Below are 12,013 nucleotides of genomic sequence, written 5' to 3' on the forward strand. Positions count from 1 at the left end.
AAAGATGAAACTGGGTAGAACAGACTATGTCGCAGAACGGAAAAGTGAAGGAACGACACAGACAGCTAAGGGACCGCGCGGGTGCCAGGTGCGTCACGTAAGGCACGTGCCCTTGCGGGTGGAGCATGACTCTTCAAGGGTTGTTCTGTTGATAGTGGAAAGATGAAACTGGGTAGAACAGACTATGTCGCAGAACGGAAAAGTGAAGAAACGACACAGACAGCTAAGGGACCGCGCGGGTGCCAGGTGCGTCACGTAAGGCACGTGCCCTTGCGGGTGGAGCATGACTCTTCAAGGGTTGTTCTGTTGATAGTGGAAAGATGAAACTGGGTAGAACAGACTATGTCGCAGAACGGAAAAGTGAAGAAACGACACAGACAGCTAAGGGACCGCGCGGGTGCCAGCCGCGTCACGTAAGGTACGTGCCCTTGTGGGTTGTACATGACTTTTCAAGTGTTGTTCTGTTGTTAGTAGAAAGACGAAAGTGGGTAGGTAGGACTATGTCGCGAAACTGAAAAGTGAAGAAACGACACAGACAGCTAAGGGACCGCGCGGGTGCCAGGTGCGTCACGTAAGGCACGTGCCCTTGCGGGTGGAGCATGACTCTTCAAGGGTTGTTCTGTTGATAGTGGAAAGATGAAACTGGGTAGAACAGACTATGTCGCAGAACGGAAAAGTGAAGGAACGACACAGACAGCTAAGGGACCGCGCGGGTGCCAGGTGCGTCACGTAAGGCACGTGCCCTTGCGGGTGGAGCATGACTCTTCAAGGGTTGTTCTGTTGATAGTGGAAAGATGAAACTGGGTAGAACAGACTATGTCGCAGAACGGAAAAGTGAAGGAACGACACAGACAGCTAAGGGACCGCGCGGGTGCCAGCCGCGTCACGTAAGGTACGTGCCCTTGTGGGTTGTACATGACTTTTCAAGTGTTGTTCTGTTGTTAGTAGAAAGACGAAAGTGGGTAGGTAGGACTATGTCGCGAAACTGAAAAGTGAAGAAACGACACAGACAGCTAAGGGACCGCGCGGGTGCCAGGTGCGTCACGTAAGGCACGTGCCCTTGCGGGTGGAGCATGACTCTTCAAGGGTTGTTCTGTTGATAGTGGAAAGATGAAACTGGGTAGAACAGACTATGTCGCAGAACGGAAAAGTGAAGGAACGACACAGACAGCTAAGGGACCGCGCGGGTGCCAGGTGCGTCACGTAAGGCACGTGCCCTTGCGGGTGGAGCATGACTCTTCAAGGGTTGTTCTGTTGATAGTGGAAAGATGAAACTGGGTAGAACAGACTATGTCGCAGAACGGAAAAGTGAAGGAACGACACAGACAGCTAAGGGACCGCGCGGGTGCCAGGTGCGTCACGTAAGGCACGTGCCCTTGCGGGTGGAGCATGACTCTTCAAGGGTTGTTCTGTTGATAGTGGAAAGATGAAACTGGGTAGAACAGACTATGTCGCAGAACGGAAAAGTGAAGAAACGACACAGACAGCTAAGGGACCGCGCGGGTGCCAGGTGCGTCACGTAAGGCACGTGCCCTTGCGGGTGGAGCATGACTCTTCAAGGGTTGTTCTGTTGATAGTGGAAAGATGAAACTGGGTAGAACAGACTATGTCGCAGAACGGAAAAGTGAAGAAACGACACAGACAGCTAAGGGACCGCGCGGGTGCCAGCCGCGTCACGTAAGGTACGTGCCCTTGTGGGTTGTACATGACTTTTCAAGTGTTGTTCTGTTGTTAGTAGAAAGACGAAAGTGGGTAGGTAGGACTATGTCGCGAAACTGAAAAGTGAAGAAACGACACAGACAGCTAAGGGACCGCGCGGGTGCCAGGTGCGTCACGTAAGGCACGTGCCCTTGCGGGTGGAGCATGACTCTTCAAGGGTTGTTCTGTTGATAGTGGAAAGATGAAACTGGGTAGAACAGACTATGTCGCAGAACGGAAAAGTGAAGGAACGACACAGACAGCTAAGGGACCGCGCGGGTGCCAGGTGCGTCACGTAAGGCACGTGCCCTTGCGGGTGGAGCATGACTCTTCAAGGGTTGTTCTGTTGATAGTGGAAAGATGAAACTGGGTAGAACAGACTATGTCGCAGAACGGAAAAGTGAAGGAACGACACAGACAGCTAAGGGACCGCGCGGGTGCCAGCCGCGTCACGTAAGGTACGTGCCCTTGTGGGTTGTACATGACTTTTCAAGTGTTGTTCTGTTGTTAGTAGAAAGACGAAAGTGGGTAGGTAGGACTATGTCGCGAAACTGAAAAGTGAAGAAACGACACAGACAGCTAAGGGACCGCGCGGGTGCCAGGTGCGTCACGTAAGGCACGTGCCCTTGCGGGTGGAGCATGACTCTTCAAGGGTTGTTCTGTTGATAGTGGAAAGATGAAACTGGGTAGAACAGACTATGTCGCAGAACGGAAAAGTGAAGGAACGACACAGACAGCTAAGGGACCGCGCGGGTGCCAGGTGCGTCACGTAAGGCACGTGCCCTTGCGGGTGGAGCATGACTCTTCAAGGGTTGTTCTGTTGATAGTGGAAAGATGAAACTGGGTAGAACAGACTATGTCGCAGAACGGAAAAGTGAAGGAACGACACAGACAGCTAAGGGACCGCGCGGGTGCCAGGTGCGTCACGTAAGGCACGTGCCCTTGCGGGTGGAGCATGACTCTTCAAGGGTTGTTCTGTTGATAGTGGAAAGATGAAACTGGGTAGAACAGACTATGTCGCAGAACGGAAAAGTGAAGAAACGACACAGACAGCTAAGGGACCGCGCGGGTGCCAGGTGCGTCACGTAAGGCACGTGCCCTTGCGGGTGGAGCATGACTCTTCAAGGGTTGTTCTGTTGATAGTGGAAAGATGAAACTGGGTAGAACAGACTATGTCGCAGAACGGAAAAGTGAAGAAACGACACAGACAGCTAAGGGACCGCGCGGGTGCCAGGTGCGTCACGTAAGGCACGTGCCCTTGCGGGTGGAGCATGACTCTTCAAGGGTTGTTCTGTTGATAGTGGAAAGATGAAACTGGGTAGAACAGACTATGTCGCAGAACGGAAAAGTGAAGGAACGACACAGACAGCTAAGGGACCGCGCGGGTGCCAGCCGCGTCACGTAAGGTACGTGCCCTTGTGGGTTGTACATGACTTTTCAAGTGTTGTTCTGTTGTTAGTAGAAAGACGAAAGTGGGTAGGTAGGACTATGTCGCGAAACTGAAAAGTGAAGAAACGACACAGACAGCTAAGGGACCGCGCGGGTGCCAGGTGCGTCACGTAAGGCACGTGCCCTTGCGGGTGGAGCATGACTCTTCAAGGGTTGTTCTGTTGATAGTGGAAAGATGAAACTGGGTAGAACAGACTATGTCGCAGAACGGAAAAGTGAAGGAACGACACAGACAGCTAAGGGACCGCGCGGGTGCCAGCCGCGTCACGTAAGGTACGTGCCCTTGTGGGTTGTACATGACTTTTCAAGTGTTGTTCTGTTGTTAGTAGAAAGACGAAAGTGGGTAGGTAGGACTATGTCGCGAAACTGAAAAGTGAAGAAACGACACAGACAGCTAAGGGACCGCGCGGGTGCCAGGTGCGTCACGTAAGGCACGTGCCCTTGCGGGTGGAGCATGACTCTTCAAGGGTTGTTCTGTTGATAGTGGAAAGATGAAACTGGGTAGAACAGACTATGTCGCAGAACGGAAAAGTGAAGGAACGACACAGACAGCTAAGGGACCGCGCGGGTGCCAGCCGCGTCACGTAAGGTACGTGCCCTTGTGGGTTGTACATGACTTTTCAAGTGTTGTTCTGTTGTTAGTAGAAAGACGAAAGTGGGTAGGTAGGACTATGTCGCGAAACTGAAAAGTGAAGAAACGACACAGACAGCTAAGGGACCGCGCGGGTGCCAGGTGCGTCACGTAAGGCACGTGCCCTTGCGGGTGGAGCATGACTCTTCAAGGGTTGTTCTGTTGATAGTGGAAAGATGAAACTGGGTAGAACAGACTATGTCGCAGAACGGAAAAGTGAAGGAACGACACAGACAGCTAAGGGACCGCGCGGGTGCCAGCCGCGTCACGTAAGGTACGTGCCCTTGTGGGTTGTACATGACTTTTCAAGTGTTGTTCTGTTGTTAGTAGAAAGACGAAAGTGGGTAGGTAGGACTATGTCGCGAAACTGAAAAGTGAAGAAACGACACAGACAGCTAAGGGACCGCGCGGGTGCCAGGTGCGTCACGTAAGGCACGTGCCCTTGCGGGTGGAGCATGACTCTTCAAGGGTTGTTCTGTTGATAGTGGAAAGATGAAACTGGGTAGAACAGACTATGTCGCAGAACGGAAAAGTGAAGGAACGACACAGACAGCTAAGGGACCGCGCGGGTGCCAGCCGCGTCACGTAAGGTACGTGCCCTTGTGGGTTGTACATGACTTTTCAAGTGTTGTTCTGTTGTTAGTAGAAAGACGAAAGTGGGTAGGTAGGACTATGTCGCGAAACTGAAAAGTGAAGAAACGACACAGACAGCTAAGGGACCGCGCGGGTGCCAGGTGCGTCACGTAAGGCACGTGCCCTTGCGGGTGGAGCATGACTCTTCAAGGGTTGTTCTGTTGATAGTGGAAAGATGAAACTGGGTAGAACAGACTATGTCGCAGAACGGAAAAGTGAAGGAACGACACAGACAGCTAAGGGACCGCGCGGGTGCCAGCCGCGTCACGTAAGGTACGTGCCCTTGTGGGTTGTACATGACTTTTCAAGTGTTGTTCTGTTGTTAGTAGAAAGACGAAAGTGGGTAGGTAGGACTATGTCGCGAAACTGAAAAGTGAAGAAACGACACAGACAGCTAAGGGACCGCGCGGGTGCCAGGTGCGTCACGTAAGGCACGTGCCCTTGCGGGTGGAGCATGACTCTTCAAGGGTTGTTCTGTTGATAGTGGAAAGATGAAACTGGGTAGAACAGACTATGTCGCAGAACGGAAAAGTGAAGGAACGACACAGACAGCTAAGGGACCGCGCGGGTGCCAGCCGCGTCACGTAAGGTACGTGCCCTTGTGGGTTGTACATGACTTTTCAAGTGTTGTTCTGTTGTTAGTAGAAAGACGAAAGTGGGTAGGTAGGACTATGTCGCGAAACTGAAAAGTGAAGAAACGACACAGACAGCTAAGGGACCGCGCGGGTGCCAGGTGCGTCACGTAAGGCACGTGCCCTTGCGGGTGGAGCATGACTCTTCAAGGGTTGTTCTGTTGATAGTGGAAAGATGAAACTGGGTAGAACAGACTATGTCGCAGAACGGAAAAGTGAAGGAACGACACAGACAGCTAAGGGACCGCGCGGGTGCCAGCCGCGTCACGTAAGGTACGTGCCCTTGTGGGTTGTACATGACTTTTCAAGTGTTGTTCTGTTGTTAGTAGAAAGACGAAAGTGGGTAGGTAGGACTATGTCGCGAAACTGAAAAGTGAAGAAACAACACAGACAGCTAAGGGACCGCGCGGGTGCCAGGTGCGTCACGTAAGGCACGTGCCCTTGCGGGTGGAGCATGACTCTTCAAGGGTTGTTCTGTTGATAGTGGAAAGATGAAACTGGGTAGAACAGACTATGTCGCAGAACGGAAAAGTGAAGGAACGACACAGACAGCTAAGGGACCGCGCGGGTGCCAGCCGCGTCACGTAAGGTACGTGCCCTTGTGGGTTGTACATGACTTTTCAAGTGTTGTTCTGTTGTTAGTAGAAAGACGAAAGTGGGTAGGTAGGACTATGTCGCGAAACTGAAAAGTGAAGAAACGACACAGACAGCTAAGGGACCGCGCGGGTGCCAGGTGCGTCACGTAAGGCACGTGCCCTTGCGGGTGGAGCATGACTCTTCAAGGGTTGTTCTGTTGATAGTGGAAAGATGAAACTGGGTAGAACAGACTATGTCGCAGAACTGAAAAGTGAAGAAACGACACAGACAGCTAAGGGACCGCGCGGGTGCCAGGTGCGTCAAGTAAGGCACGTGCCCTTGCGGGTGGAGCATGACTCTTCAAGGGTTGTTCTGTTGATAGTGGAAAGATGAAACTGGGTAGAACAGACTATGTCGCAGAACGGAAAAGTGAAGGAACGACACAGACAGCTAAGGGACCGCGCGGGTGCCAGGTGCGTCACGTAAGGCACGTGCCCTTGCGGGTGGAGCATGACTCTTCAAGGGTTGTTCTGTTGATAGTGGAAAGATGAAACTGGGTAGAACAGACTATGTCGCAGAACGGAAAAGTGAAGGAACGACACAGACAGCTAAGGGACCGCGCGGGTGCCAGCCGCGTCACGTAAGGTACGTGCCCTTGTGGGTTGTACATGACTTTTCAAGTGTTGTTCTGTTGTTAGTAGAAAGACGAAAGTGGGTAGGTAGGACTATGTCGCGAAACTGAAAAGTGAAGAAACGACACAGACAGCTAAGGGACCGCGCGGGTGCCAGGTGCGTCACGTAAGGCACGTGCCCTTGCGGGTGGAGCATGACTCTTCAAGGGTTGTTCTGTTGATAGTGGAAAGATGAAACTGGGTAGAACAGACTATGTCGCAGAACGGAAAAGTGAAGGAACGACACAGACAGCTAAGGGACCGCGCGGGTGCCAGGTGCGTCACGTAAGGCACGTGCCCTTGCGGGTGGAGCATGACTCTTCAAGGGTTGTTCTGTTGATAGTGGAAAGATGAAACTGGGTAGAACAGACTATGTCGCAGAACGGAAAAGTGAAGAAACGACACAGACAGCTAAGGGACCGCGCGGGTGCCAGGTGCGTCACGTAAGGCACGTGCCCTTGCGGGTGGAGCATGACTCTTCAAGGGTTGTTCTGTTGATAGTGGAAAGATGAAACTGGGTAGAACAGACTATGTCGCAGAACGGAAAAGTGAAGGAACGACACAGACAGCTAAGGGACCGCGCGGGTGCCAGCCGCGTCACGTAAGGTACGTGCCCTTGTGGTTTGTACATGACTTTTCAAGTGTTGTTCTGTTGTTAGTAGAAAGACGAAAGTGGGTAGGTAGGACTATGTCGCGAAACTGAAAAGTGAAGAAACGACACAGACAGCTAAGGGACCGCGCGGGTGCCAGGTGCGTCACGTAAGGCACGTGCCCTTGCGGGTGGAGCATGACTCTTCAAGGGTTGTTCTGTTGATAGTGGAAAGATGAAACTGGGTAGAACAGACTATGTCGCAGAACGGAAAAGTGAAGGAACGACACAGACAGCTAAGGGACCGCGCGGGTGCCAGGTGCGTCACGTAAGGCACGTGCCCTTGCGGGTGGAGCATGACTCTTCAAGGGTTGTTCTGTTGATAGTGGAAAGATGAAACTGGGTAGAACAGACTATGTCGCAGAACGGAAAAGTGAAGGAACGACACAGACAGCTAAGGGACCGCGCGGGTGCCAGCCGCGTCACGTAAGGTACGTGCCCTTGCGGGTGGAGCATGACTCTTCAAGGGTTGTTCTGTTGATAGTGGAAAGATGAAACTGGGTAGAACAGACTATGTCGCAGAACGGAAAAGTGAAGAAACGACACAGACAGCTAAGGGACCGCGCGGGTGCCAGGTGCGTCACGTAAGGCACGTGCCCTTGCGGGTGGAGCATGACTCTTCAAGGGTTGTTCTGTTGATAGTGGAAAGATGAAACTGGGTAGAACAGACTATGTCGCAGAACGGAAAAGTGAAGGAACGACACAGACAGCTAAGGGACCGCGCGGGTGCCAGGTGCGTCACGTAAGGCACGTGCCCTTGCGGGTGGAGCATGACTCTTCAAGGGTTGTTCTGTTGATAGTGGAAAGATGAAACTGGGTAGAACAGACTATGTCGCAGAACGGAAAAGTGAAGGAACGACACAGACAGCTAAGGGACCGCGCGGGTGCCAGGTGCGTCACGTAAGGCACGTGCCCTTGCGGGTGGAGCATGACTCTTCAAGGGTTGTTCTGTTGATAGTGGAAAGATGAAACTGGGTAGAACAGACTATGTCGCAGAACGGAAAAGTGAAGAAACGACACAGACAGCTAAGGGACCGCGCGGGTGCCAGGTGCGTCACGTAAGGCACGTGCCCTTGCGGGTGGAGCATGACTCTTCAAGGGTTGTTCTGTTGATAGTGGAAAGATGAAACTGGGTAGAACAGACTATGTCGCAGAACGGAAAAGTGAAGGAACGACACAGACAGCTAAGGGACCGCGCGGGTGCCAGGTGCGTCACGTAAGGCACGTGCCCTTGCGGGTGGAGCATGACTCTTCAAGGGTTGTTCTGTTGATAGTGGAAAGATGAAACTGGGTAGAACAGACTATGTCGCAGAACGGAAAAGTGAAGGAACGACACAGACAGCTAAGGGACCGCGCGGGTGCCAGGTGCGTCACGTAAGGCACGTGCCCTTGCGGGTGGAGCATGACTCTTCAAGGGTTGTTCTGTTGATAGTGGAAAGATGAAACTGGGTAGAACAGACTATGTCGCAGAACGGAAAAGTGAAGGAACGACACAGACAGCTAAGGGACCGCGCGGGTGCCAGGTGCGTCACGTAAGGCACGTGCCCTTGCGGGTGGAGCATGACTCTTCAAGGGTTGTTCTGTTGATAGTGGAAAGATGAAACTGGGTAGAACAGACTATGTCGCAGAACGGAAAAGTGAAGGAACGACACAGACAGCTAAGGGACCGCGCGGGTGCCAGGTGCGTCACGTAAGGCACGTGCCCTTGCGGGTGGAGCATGACTCTTCAAGGGTTGTTCTGTTGATAGTGGAAAGATGAAACTGGGTAGAACAGACTATGTCGCAGAACGGAAAAGTGAAGGAACGACACAGACAGCTAAGGGACCGCGCGGGTGCCAGGTGCGTCACGTAAGGCACGTGCCCTTGCGGGTGGAGCATGACTCTTCAAGGGTTGTTCTGTTGATAGTGGAAAGATGAAACTGGGTAGAACAGACTATGTCGCAGAACGGAAAAGTGAAGGAACGACACAGACAGCTAAGGGACCGCGCGGGTGCCAGGTGCGTCACGTAAGGCACGTGCCCTTGCGGGTGGAGCATGACTCTTCAAGGGTTGTTCTGTTGATAGTGGAAAGATGAAACTGGGTAGAACAGACTATGTCGCAGAACGGAAAAGTGAAGGAACGACACAGACAGCTAAGGGACCGCGCGGGTGCCAGGTGCGTCACGTAAGGCACGTGCCCTTGCGGGTGGAGCATGACTCTTCAAGGGTTGTTCTGTTGATAGTGGAAAGATGAAACTGGGTAGAACAGACTATGTCGCAGAACGGAAAAGTGAAGGAACGACACAGACAGCTAAGGGACCGCGCGGGTGCCAGGTGCGTCACGTAAGGCACGTGCCCTTGCGGGTGGAGCATGACTCTTCAAGGGTTGTTCTGTTGATAGTGGAAAGATGAAACTGGGTAGAACAGACTATGTCGCAGAACGGAAAAGTGAAGGAACGACACAGACAGCTAAGGGACCGCGCGGGTGCCAGGTGCGTCACGTAAGGCACGTGCCCTTGCGGGTGGAGCATGACTCTTCAAGGGTTGTTCTGTTGATAGTGGAAAGATGAAACTGGGTAGAACAGACTATGTCGCAGAACGGAAAAGTGAAGGAACGACACAGACAGCTAAGGGACCGCGCGGGTGCCAGCCGCGTCACGTAAGGTACGTGCCCTTGTGGGTTGTACATGACTTTTCAAGTGTTGTTCTGTTGTTAGTAGAAAGACGAAAGTGGGTAGGTAGGACTATGTCGCGAAACTGAAAAGTGAAGAAACGACACAGACAGCTAAGGGACCGCGCGGGTGCCAGGTGCGTCACGTAAGGCACGTGCCCTTGCGGGTGGAGCATGACTCTTCAAGGGTTGTTCTGTTGATAGTGGAAAGATGAAACTGGGTAGAACAGACTATGTCGCAGAACGGAAAAGTGAAGGAACGACACAGACAGCTAAGGGACCGCGCGGGTGCCAGGTGCGTCACGTAAGGCACGTGCCCTTGCGGGTGGAGCATGACTCTTCAAGGGTTGTTCTGTTGATAGTGGAAAGATGAAACTGGGTAGAACAGACTATGTCGCAGAACGGAAAAGTGAAGGAACGACACAGACAGCTAAGGGACCGCGCGGGTGCCAGGTGCGTCACGTAAGGCACGTGCCCTTGCGGGTGGAGCATGACTCTTCAAGGGTTGTTCTGTTGATAGTGGAAAGATGAAACTGGGTAGAACAGACTATGTCGCAGAACGGAAAAGTGAAGGAACGACACAGACAGCTAAGGGACCTGCGCGGGTGCCAGGTGCGTCACGTAAGGCACGTGCCCTTGCGGGTGGAGCATGACTCTTCAAGGGTTGTTCTGTTGATAGTGGAAAGATGAAACTGGGTAGAACAGACTATGTCGCAGAACGGAAAAGTGAAGGAACGACACAGACAGCTAAGGGACCGCGCGGGTGCCAGGTGCGTCACGTAAGGCACGTGCCCTTGCGGGTGGAGCATGACTCTTCAAGGGTTGTTCTGTTGATAGTGGAAAGATGAAACTGGGTAGAACAGACTATGTCGCAGAACGGAAAAGTGAAGGAACGACACAGACAGCTAAGGGACCGCGCGGGTGCCAGGTGCGTCACGTAAGGCACGTGCCCTTGCGGGTGGAGCATGACTCTTCAAGGGTTGTTCTGTTGATAGTGGAAAGATGAAACTGGGTAGAACAGACTATGTCGCAGAACGGAAAAGTGAAGGAACGACACAGACAGCTAAGGGACCGCGCGGGTGCCAGGTGCGTCACGTAAGGCACGTGCCCTTGCGGGTGGAGCATGACTCTTCAAGGGTTGTTCTGTTGATAGTGGAAAGATGAAACTGGGTAGAACAGACTATGTCGCAGAACGGAAAAGTGAAGGAACGACACAGACAGCTAAGGGACCGCGCGGGTGCCAGGTGCGTCACGTAAGGCACGTGCCCTTGCGGGTGGAGCATGACTCTTCAAGGGTTGTTCTGTTGATAGTGGAAAGATGAAACTGGGTAGAACAGACTATGTCGCAGAACGGAAAAGTGAAGGAACGACACAGACAGCTAAGGGACCGCGCGGGTGCCAGGTGCGTCACGTAAGGCACGTGCCCTTGCGGGTGGAGCATGACTCTTCAAGGGTTGTTCTGTTGATAGTGGAAAGATGAAACTGGGTAGAACAGACTATGTCGCAGAACGGAAAAGTGAAGGAACGACACAGACAGCTAAGGGACCGCGCGGGTGCCAGGTGCGTCACGTAAGGCACGTGCCCTTGCGGGTGGAGCATGACTCTTCAAGGGTTGTTCTGTTGATAGTGGAAAGATGAAACTGGGTAGAACAGACTATGTCGCAGAACGGAAAAGTGAAGGAACGACACAGACAGCTAAGGGACCGCGCGGGTGCCAGGTGCGTCACGTAAGGCACGTGCCCTTGCGGGTGGAGCATGACTCTTCAAGGGTTGTTCTGTTGATAGTGGAAAGATGAAACTGGGTAGAACAGACTATGTCGCAGAACGGAAAAGTGAAGGAACGACACAGACAGCTAAGGGACCGCGCGGGTGCCAGGTGCGTCACGTAAGGCACGTGCCCTTGCGGGTGGAGCATGACTCCTCAAGGGTTGTTCTGTTGATAGTGGAAAGATGAAACTGGGTAGAACAGACTATGTCGCAGAACGGAAAAGTGAAGGAACGACACAGACAGCTAAGGGACCGCGCGGGTGCCAGGTGCGTCACGTAAGGCACGTGCCCTTGCGGGTGGAGCATGACTCTTCAAGGGTTGTTCTGTTGATAGTGGGAAGATGAAACTGGGTAGAACAGACTATGTCGCAGAACGGAAAAGTGAAGGAACGACACAGACAGCTAAGGGACCGCGCGGGTGCCAGGTGCGTCACGTAAGGCACGTGCCCTTGCGGGTGGAGCATGACTCCTCAAGGGTTGTTCTGTTGATAGTGGAAAGATGAAACTGGGTAGAACAGACTATGTCGCAGAACGGAAAAGTGAAGGAACGACACAGACAGCTAAGGGACCGCGCGGGTGCCAGGTGCGTCACGTAAGGCACGTGCCCTTGCGGGTGGAGCATGACTCCTCAAGGGTTGTTCTGTTGATAGTGGAAAG

This window comes from Schistocerca piceifrons, chromosome 5, assembly GCF_021461385.2.
Source record: "Schistocerca piceifrons isolate TAMUIC-IGC-003096 chromosome 5, iqSchPice1.1, whole genome shotgun sequence".
NCBI classification, from domain to species: Eukaryota; Metazoa; Arthropoda; class Insecta; order Orthoptera; family Acrididae; genus Schistocerca; species Schistocerca piceifrons.